At 49.7% G+C, this 9228-nt stretch overlaps 1 protein-coding gene across 4 annotated transcripts in view; it reads right to left on the reverse strand.

Annotated features, from left to right (window-relative positions):
* Positions 1-452, reverse strand: part of ARMC9 (armadillo repeat containing 9) — a 62879-nt gene extending 62427 nt beyond the window's left edge. For all 4 annotated transcript variants that reach the window (XM_017810810.1, XM_017810811.1, XM_017810809.1 and 1 more), the window contains exon 1: positions 385-452. The gene's annotated coding sequence lies outside the window, so the exon portion shown is untranslated. The remainder of the gene's footprint in view (positions 1-384) is intronic.
* Between the last annotated feature and the right edge of the window lie 8776 nt (positions 453-9228).

Consider the following 9228-nt stretch of genomic DNA (forward strand, 5'->3'; position numbering starts at 1 on the left):
CCACATCTCTCCTGTCCCAATCCCACCTGTCCCACATCTCCCCCGTCCCAATACCCCCTGCCCCAATTCCACCTGTCCCACATTCCCACTGTCCCAGTCTCCCCAGTCCCAATCCCAATCCCACCTCTTCCACTCCCCCTGTCCCAAACCACCCATGCCAGTTCGCCCTGTACCAATCCCCATCCCCGCTGTCCCAATCCCAATCCCATTCCCACTCCCCCGTCCCAATCCCACCTGTCCCACATTCCCCCTGCCCCAATCCCGTCCCAATTCCCATCCCAATCCCATTCCCACTTGTCCCGCATTCCCACTGTCCCAGTCTCCCCTGTCCCACTCCCCCCGTCCCAATCCCCATCCCCCGTGTCCCATTCCCCCCTCCCTCACCGTCCGTGTCTCCCCGGCAACCGCGGCCTCTCTCCGCGCCGCGCCCCCTCCCGCGCACGTGACCCCTCTCAGCCAATCGTAGCCCGGGAAGGCGCGCATCACGTGACGAAGGAGGGTCCCGCCCCCCGCGAGCGGCGCCCCCTGGCGGGCGGCGGTGCCGCTGACGCCTTGAGGAGGTTCCCGCTCTCCCGTGTAACTTCCACGGAGTTTGGGGGCAGCTTCATTTTTTTTAAAAAATGCCTTAACAGATGCGTTTGAATCCCCTTTACACCTTGAGCAGGCCAGGAGCTTTCTAATTTGGGAATTTCGTTTGAAACCTCCCAGTTTAGGAGGCTCGTTTGAAAAAGATGCTGGGCAACCAGGGCAGAGCTTTGCTGAGACCGAGCACGGCGTGAGGAGCCTGATCCATAGCCCTGGCACAGCCGAGATGAGGGATGCCAGGACCAGCCCCGTGGGTCGTTACCTCATGGAAGCCTCACCAGAGCAAACAGGAGGATTGGCCAAGCCCCTTATCGAGGCTTTGTCCCTTCTTCAATTAACAGTGGTGTTAATGAACCTCTTGCCATTAACGCTGGGTTCCTAGAAAGTATTTGCTCGACACAGTGAAATGTTTTATGGCCAGCAACATCCTGTCCAGGGTTTCAGCATCACTTTGTGCAGCCTTGTTTTCCACACCCAGACACAGCACAGCACCATCCATCTCCCTTCATCCTGGCTCCTGAAGGCAACTGCCGAAACTGAACACAGAGATTTCCATCTGCCCCCACCACCCCACCCCGGATTTTGACACCTGATGACCTCACAAGTCCCAAAAGCTAATCTCACCAGCCAGCTCAGAGACACTGCTCTCCACCAAGACCTTTTCCCAGCCAAACCTTAACTTGCCAACACCAGCTTGGGTGCATGCAGTTCAGGGCACAGCTTTCCTTGGCTCATGATCTAAGGACAATCTTCTCCTTATGCAATCAAAAACAATATTTAAAGGACAGAAAAAAAAAATCACCCTGGCACATTCTTGCCAGACCTAAAATTATCATCTTAAGAGGTGAAAAGTTTGGAAAGAGCGAGGTGATGGGAAGCAGAGCTATGAGAGATGGTGGGTGGGCACCAGCGTTCCATTCATGACCCGTGGGAGTTACTTCACCACTGCTCCCTGGCCAGCCAGCACTGTGTTGGTATTTGTGAATAAAACACTGAGGCAGACTGCTGCTCTTTGGGATAGGAAAGGGAGAAGGAAGGAAGGTGTTAAATATCTTATGAAAGGCAGAAGCAGCCTTGACAAGCCTCTGCCCCCTCTCACCTCCCATGCTTTGCTTCATCAAATTACAGTTGTCCTGGCAAGGGACAGAGTCGTGGTTTGAGCCAGGGTTGTGCCAAATCACCCAGTTTCTTCTTGTGTTCCATGTGATGGATGGAAAGGTGCCAGGAACGGGTGACTTCATCCATAACCTCTGTCTGTGCCAGAAGTCCCTGAAAACATCTCATTTCCCAACTCAGCTTGCTTCGAAGATGCTCTCAGCTAAAGAAATCCTGCTGGGAAAGGAGCTTTCCCAGGAAATCAGGAGAAATGTCACCAGTTTTCTTCAGGCTCCCCCCTTCTGCAGCACTTCCAGGAAGCATAGGGAAAGGCCTAGAAAGTGCTGGAAGAAAAGCAAGCAAAAGCTGGCAGGAATCGCTAGGAAGCACATCAAACTGTTCAGAAAGGACCCTGGAATTCCATTCCATAATCCCTACAAAATTCTCTGCAATTCCTAGAAAGAACAAGGATATTCCTGGAAAGCACAAAGAAACTCCTAGAAATTATTGGAAAATTCTTAGAATCTGGTGTGAATTCCTAGAAAGCCCTCTGAAAATCCTACAGAAAGTCTATCGAAATTTCTGGAAAGCAGAAGGATATTTTATAGAAAGCACCTATATAGAGGGAATTCCTAGGAAGCAATAGGAAATTTCTATTCTAAGTGTTAGTTTGTGTTCTCATTGCTCCCCAGGAGTGTGACAATTAGCATTCAAATTAGCTTTGGAGTTCCTGTGGGCACTGTTAAATGGTCAGGATGGTACATGATTGAGCTGGCAATTGGGATTTCTGGATTTCGTGGTTTATATACTGAATACCAAAGTTTTATGTCTATAAACAAGCACAAAATTTATATATATTAAACTTCTAATAATACAAACAGTAGATATATTCTAGATTTACCCATATCAAGAGTCTTTCTACAGCCAGAGGTTTCCTCTTTCTGTTCCGTACACTCTTTCAGAGATCCCACAATAACAAACCTTAACTATTAATTTCGAGTTTTACCATGCTGGAGCTTATCAGGCACTTGGCTCAGCTCCAGGGGGAGGCAGGTCTGGGTACCTTGACCATTTATATCCCCCTCACCACCATTGGGAGTGCAGCCTTCTGGGGTCCTTCTTGCTTCTGCTGAAGGAATGGGATGGGGCTGTGAACTCCTCCTGTTTGTCACCTGTCCCTCTAACTTTTAAAAGGAGGAAAAGACTCTTCTTAGAGAGGCGGTCCCAAGGTTTTGGAGCAGACCAGCTGCAGCTGCCCTCCTTTGTAAAGGCAGCTTCATTCTCTTCCCTCTCTCCTGCTTTGTTTTGGTGATGATCAGACACTGCCCCTGGGGAAAGAAGGGGATTTCCACAGATTTTCTTATTTCCAGGATGAGGTACCTCCCGCTGTCTTTCTCCTTTGAGGAGCCCTGGGCAGGATGGTGGGAAGGGCTGTGTGGGATCTGGGCTTTGGTTTATCATCATCCTTTTTCTCTCCCATTCTTGCAGAATTCCCCTTCCATCGAGCAGACAAGGCTGCTGTGTACTCTGCCTTGCACAGGCTTTGCTGTGTTCCTGTGGTGCCTGGGGAGGGAACTTCTTCAGGGAGGTGCTGCCCAGGGGGAGGACACCCACCCTCTGGCCAACACCTGGGGTAAGGTCAGGAAGACACAGAGCTTGTGCCTCAAACCTGAAAAGCAGGACCTCACTGTCCTGTGTATCCAAGTAAGGACATTCATCATCATCACCCCAGCTCCACAGTTTAGGTTTTCCTTGGGGCAGGTGTCACTGCCACCTCTGCCAGAGGCTGAGCATTCCTGGGGCTGGGCCACTGACCCTGCCAGTTGCAGATCCCAGACTGGATCATAACCTGTTGCTTGATTTAAAAACAGAAGGCTGTTCTCTGTGCTCAAGTAGAAGATTTTGCAGGAAATTTCTTCTTGCAGTAGCCTTTCCAAGTGGTTGCATTAAAAATAAAAGCAAGCAGGCAAGAGAGGAATATTTTTCAAAGCTTAAACATCCTGTTATTTTCTGTATCAAACTTCAGCTATGAATTGCCAAAAAATATTTTGGTTTGGATTTTCAATGAATACTTTGAAGGAGCTTTTAGGCAATAAATAAATAAGAAGTTCACTTGAAATTTTAGTTGATGACACGTTATTGTTGGTTGGGTTGGAACACAGATTGGCTCCTACTGGGCCTGGCTGGGGGTCAGAGAGGTTTGCTTGGACACTGGCTTTGCTGTGCTTAGGCAGGGCCCTTGCCTAGCAGCTCAGATGCAGATCACATACTGAATTACAAAGCAATGCTTCCCCAGGGCCCTCTGCACGGAAAACCAAGGCAATGGAGTTGCAAAACCTCTGCCCTCCCCAGCATCAGACTGCCATAAAGCTGCTTTATCTCCCTTGGATGGGACTTCTTTGCCTGCTGCTGAGCCTCAAGTTTCACCTCTCCACTGCCTCTCCCAGAAGCATGTGGTCATCCCAGCCCAGGGCATTTATATCAGACCTTTCTTCAGTAATTTCCTGTAAGCAAAGTCCCAACTAGGAGAAGCACAACAGAGACTTTGATTTTGTGTCATGAGATGCGTGAAGGAGATGACAGGATGAACTCGGCTCTCCTTGAGATCTTGAAAACTCTTGGCCTGCTCAATCCACAGCAGGGAGGGAGAAAGGACTGGCTGGTGGGTCCCCAAAAAGCTCCTTTCAGCTGCATTGCAAGATGGTGAAGGAGTGTCTCAGGCACTTGGCAGTCCAGTGTTGAAGGAGCCAAAGCTTTCTTCTCCCAGCAGGACTTTACAGATGAGGACAAGAGCATCCAGGACTCAACCTATTCCTCTGCAATGTCAGCCCCTCACATCCCTCACATCTCCCACCTGGAGAGGAGGCGCTGCTTTCTCCAACCTCCACAAAACCTTCTTGCTGTTGCCACCACCCTGGTGTGGGTTGGCCAAAGCCCAGCCCAGGCTGGAGGAAGAAAGGAGTCCTCCAGCATTTTCTCTGCTCCTCCATCCCAATAGATGAGCCTGTGGTACCTTTCCAGCTGTGGCAGAGATCGCATTTCAGAGATCCTTACAGGAATGGAGCTGACAACTAGGAGAGATGGACTGCTTTTGTGGAGCTGGGATGTCTCCATGGGTGATGACAGCAGCTCAGTGCCCCAGCCTCACCTGGGCTTTCTGGCATGTCCTCACCAAACACGAGTCATTAAGCCCCCAGCCAAGGCAAATACCAATGTGTGAGAGGGCTGGCTTGCAGTAACAGTGAGGTTGTCCAGCCAAAAATGGCAGGGAGCTGGGAGAAGGAAAGAGCTAGAGACGCTCCATTAAAAAACAATAAGGTGGAGAAAATAGTCTGGAAACTGGGTGCACAGAAACAGCAGGACAGAGAGCTTCATCATCAGGAGAAACATCCCTATTCCCAACAAACCTCACTGTCCTCATCGCATCGACACAGTGTTGGTGCTGCCACCAACACAGGGCAATGGCCACCTGTCCCATGCCACTGACACAGCCCAACTGCCACCTGCCCAATCATGCAGGCACAAATCGAAAAACCTCAAGGCCCACAAGAACAGCAAGCAGCAAGTTTCATCTGTGAACAAGCCCATGAACTCTGCTGTCCAGTGCAGATGCTTCCAGCTAATTATTTTCAGCACCAGGTTTCAGGCTTAAGCTAAAAATAAAAAAGATTTCAGTGTGAAGTTAAAGTAAACAGAGAATTTGTCCAGCCCTGCAGGAGCTATCTCAGCTCCTCCTTTAGGAGGACATAGTGGGGAAACAAAAAGTTAATCCATCTTAGTTCTCATTGACACGGAATGGAGAAAAACAATTAAATGGCAAAGCCAGCCTAAAGCTGAGAACAAAGACAAGGCACCAATATTTCAGGTCTTTTTCCTCCACTCTGAAGGGGAAAAATTTGCTCCACACTTCATCCCTTGCAGGTTATCTTGGGAGGAACAATGTCTCCATAATTTCTGCTGACAATTAACCTCACCCATGCAGCTATTCTTCCCTGGGTCACCAGAGCCGCTATTTATACCCTTGGACGGGGATGCTGTTGCCACCAAACAACTGCCCTTGGCCAGGCCTGCACCAAGGCAGTGAGCCCCAGGGTGCCCCCCCAAGCATCGTGCCCTGCTCACCAGGACCTGCTTCGCTTGGACCCTTAAAGTACAGACCCTCCACTGTCCATTTTCTGCTCATGCTTTGCAAACACAAAGAAAAACCCCAGACACAGATGTTGCTTAACCACACACTTGGACATGGTATCAGGCAGCAGGGCCCACCAGACCAAGTGCACAGGGTTGGGATGTCTGGGGTTATGGTCTGCAGGACCTTTGATTAGCTGATCTCCAAAGGGCTTGGGCAGAAAGAGAATCTGCCTTGAGTCACCTCTCTGCAATACATGGGTAACACTGATTTCCCCCATTGCTGGCAGAGACACCAATGACTCACCTGAGTATCTGCACAGTATTTTTTCTGAGCAAAACCCAGAATTTTACCTGTGTAGCCAATGCCAGGAACTGGAGTACAGACCTCAAAACAAAACTCCAGACCTGGGCTGCTGCCAGCTGGAACATTTGCCCACACAGAGCAGGATTTCAGAGGCCAAGTCAAGCCAGTCCCAGCAGCTGGAGCAGCGTCTCCTCCAAAAGCACAGACATGGGCCAGCCTAATCCCATCAGCTGGAGAAATGCAGTGAACCAGGTCTGCCAAACCAGTTATCTTCACTGAGGGAGCAAGAGCAAAGACTCTTACTTCTATGTGAAACCATCCTGGGGAAAGATTGGCACCCTTGGGTGCCCACTGATCCCATCAGAGGTTGCAAGCAAATACCACAAGCCTTGCACAGTCCTGCAACGTCTGCACTCCTCAAATCTCCCATCCTGCCACTCCGGCAGGGTCAAGGGGGGCCTGGAGCTGGGCTGAAAACCCAACCCCTCATCAACACTGAGGGCAGCAAGCAAGGGAAGAGCTTGGGGCGGGTTGGCACATGGCAGGGGTGAGGGTGGAGGAGGCTCCAGCCGCCAGGATGCAGGGAGATAAATGGCCAATGTCATCAGCATTATCAGTGGTGCCCAAATTTCGTGCTGAATGGTGAGGAGGAAGAGCTTTGCATGGCCCTGGAAGGGAGGGGAGAGATAGGGAGGGCAGCACTGCTGTCATGGGGAGAGGTGAGAGGACAAGACCTACTGAGTGCCTGCCAGGGTTGAGTAGCAATGCCAGGGGGTTGTTGGCCACCTCCTTGAAGACCCCTTGCCTTGGGAGCTTTACTTCCAGTATATCCACCCCCACTTTGGTGCCCAGCATGGTGCCAAGCAGGGGGCTTGCACCGAGTTAACGAGTGGAAAGGAGAGGCTAAGGATATTCAGGACCTCCTGGAGGGACTCTGGGATCTGTCAGAAGCAGCATGCTTTAGAACTGATTTATTTCTCACCAGGGTTAAGGGGGTTGAAGCCCATTAGTCAGGAGGGACAGAAGCATGCTTCCTGTCAGCCTGGCCTCTCCCTCTGACAAACCCACGAGCATCAGGGCCCAATTAGCCCCTGGCAAACAACCAGGGTGGGTCCCTCAGCAGCATCCCCAGACAGGCCCAGGAGAGCAGCACTTCCTCAGAAATCAGTGCTAATGAGTCACAAATGAAGGTATTTAAAGCACTGAGTACTTTCTCCAGGGAAACTAGTCAGACGCCTTAGCATGGGGGCAGGATCCCACAGCTTTCCAGAGCCTTCTCAGAGGTTTTCAAGCACCTTTCCAGAAGATTTCTGGAAGTTTCCTGACCATTCCCTTGATGTTTTTCTAATAATTCTAGAAGTTTCCTGCTGTATCTCCAGAACATTTCCAGACTTTGCCTACAGGTTTATTTGAACTCTCCTGGGGCTATATTGCCTCTTCACATTTTTTTTGCAACATCACAGGTAGGCCATTTCCAAATTTCCCAAGTGACACTCTGGCAATTGAGCAAAGCTCAGCACCTCATTCAGGTGCCACATGACACCTCAAGTGGTCACACAGCAGCATCCTCAGCAGCCTGATTAGTAAACTGAAGAACTATGTAGAGATTTCTGAGCTGGCTATTCCCAGCATTTCTACTTGGACTCTAAAAATCTCCCAGCAGTATCTGGCCAATCTGGCAGGTTGCTGAATGACCGGAGTTTTTTCTCCTCCCAGTGTCCTTCCCTCTCTACAGTATTTTATGACACAAGGCATTACTAACAAATTACCTGAAAAGCACCACACTGGTTGGCATCAGCAGAACATGTAAGGGATACAGGTGTCCATTCAAAGGGAAGGGATTACAGCACCAGAAGAGCTGGATGATGTACATTTGTCCAGCTTCTGTTTCTTGCACCACAACAGCAGGTCTTGCTTTGAAATACCGTGGAATTGGAGCAGCAATTCCCTCTTTGTTTCCAGTTTTACTGACAGGAACACTGTCTGTAGTCATTTCAGGTTCATTCTTGGCTCTGCTCCATGGGAGAACAGATCTGGATCACTCTGAGAACTACAAGCTATGACCACCCCCTTACAGAGACATTTCAACTAGAGGGACTTCTGGCTGCAGCCTAGGACTCAAAATTGGCTTTCAGTCCCATACCTCTGCTCTATTCCTTAGGTTTGCAGAGAACCAAGGCAGACTATCCTATTGCTATAGTAACATTCACCAAAATAAACCATCTGCTGGAAAAGCTCCCAGGCCCTATATGCAAGATTTGTCTTCCATTATTACCAATGCACATGAGATTGTGGTATGTTCATGTGGAGCAAAATAGTCCCCACACAAGTACAATAAAAATCTCATTCCAGGAGGAATGGGGAGTGGGGAGGAGAACAATGGAGCTTTGTCCAGTGTCTGGCTGAGAGCAGACCAGGGCTGCAATCTCTGGTGTGGTGTTCTCACACCCTTTGAAGTGTTACAGCCCAACAGGTGAAGGGCCAGTTGGACAGTGAACAGTGGAGCACCATTACTTCCTTCTGACTGCTCCTTGTTCCATATCCCTGATTAAAATATCCCCTTGGCTAATGATGGCCATCAGTGTGACAGCTATGTCTGGCTTCACCCCATCTAGTGTAACCAGCTGCCTGCTCATACCAGCTATTTTGCCCATATTTGGTGAAAGCAGGGAAAGCACACATACAAAAACGGGATTCTGTGAAACAAGGAGAAACATGCTCCAGTTTCCCCATCATTAACACCCAGAGCCTTCTGTCAGCCCTACACCATCACATGAATACCAGGGATGAGCAAGGCGGAAGACCAGCATCACGGAGGTACTATGGAAACAGACCTCCTCTGTGCAGCTGCTGGCAAGTGGAGACCTGACCTCTCTGTAGCACCACTGCTATGGCTGGGCCAGGCAGACCTTGTAACCTTGCTCAGCCTAAACAAGAGCTACAGAAAGCAGGCTGTGCACAGATCCTGACAACTCCACAGCAGAGCAGTCAGTCAAGCTTTGATGGAGCAAGATGCACAACTTGAGTCTAGTTTTTAACCTTTGGGGTGAGTGAGCGGAAAAAGGGTTGTTAGGCTTCCTTTTTTTTTTCCTTTTTTTTTTTTAAGTAGTAAG

This window comes from Lepidothrix coronata, unplaced genomic scaffold, assembly GCF_001604755.1.
Source record: "Lepidothrix coronata isolate B3197 unplaced genomic scaffold, Lepidothrix_coronata-1.0 Scaffold29, whole genome shotgun sequence".
Classification (NCBI taxonomy): domain Eukaryota; kingdom Metazoa; phylum Chordata; class Aves; order Passeriformes; family Pipridae; genus Lepidothrix; species Lepidothrix coronata.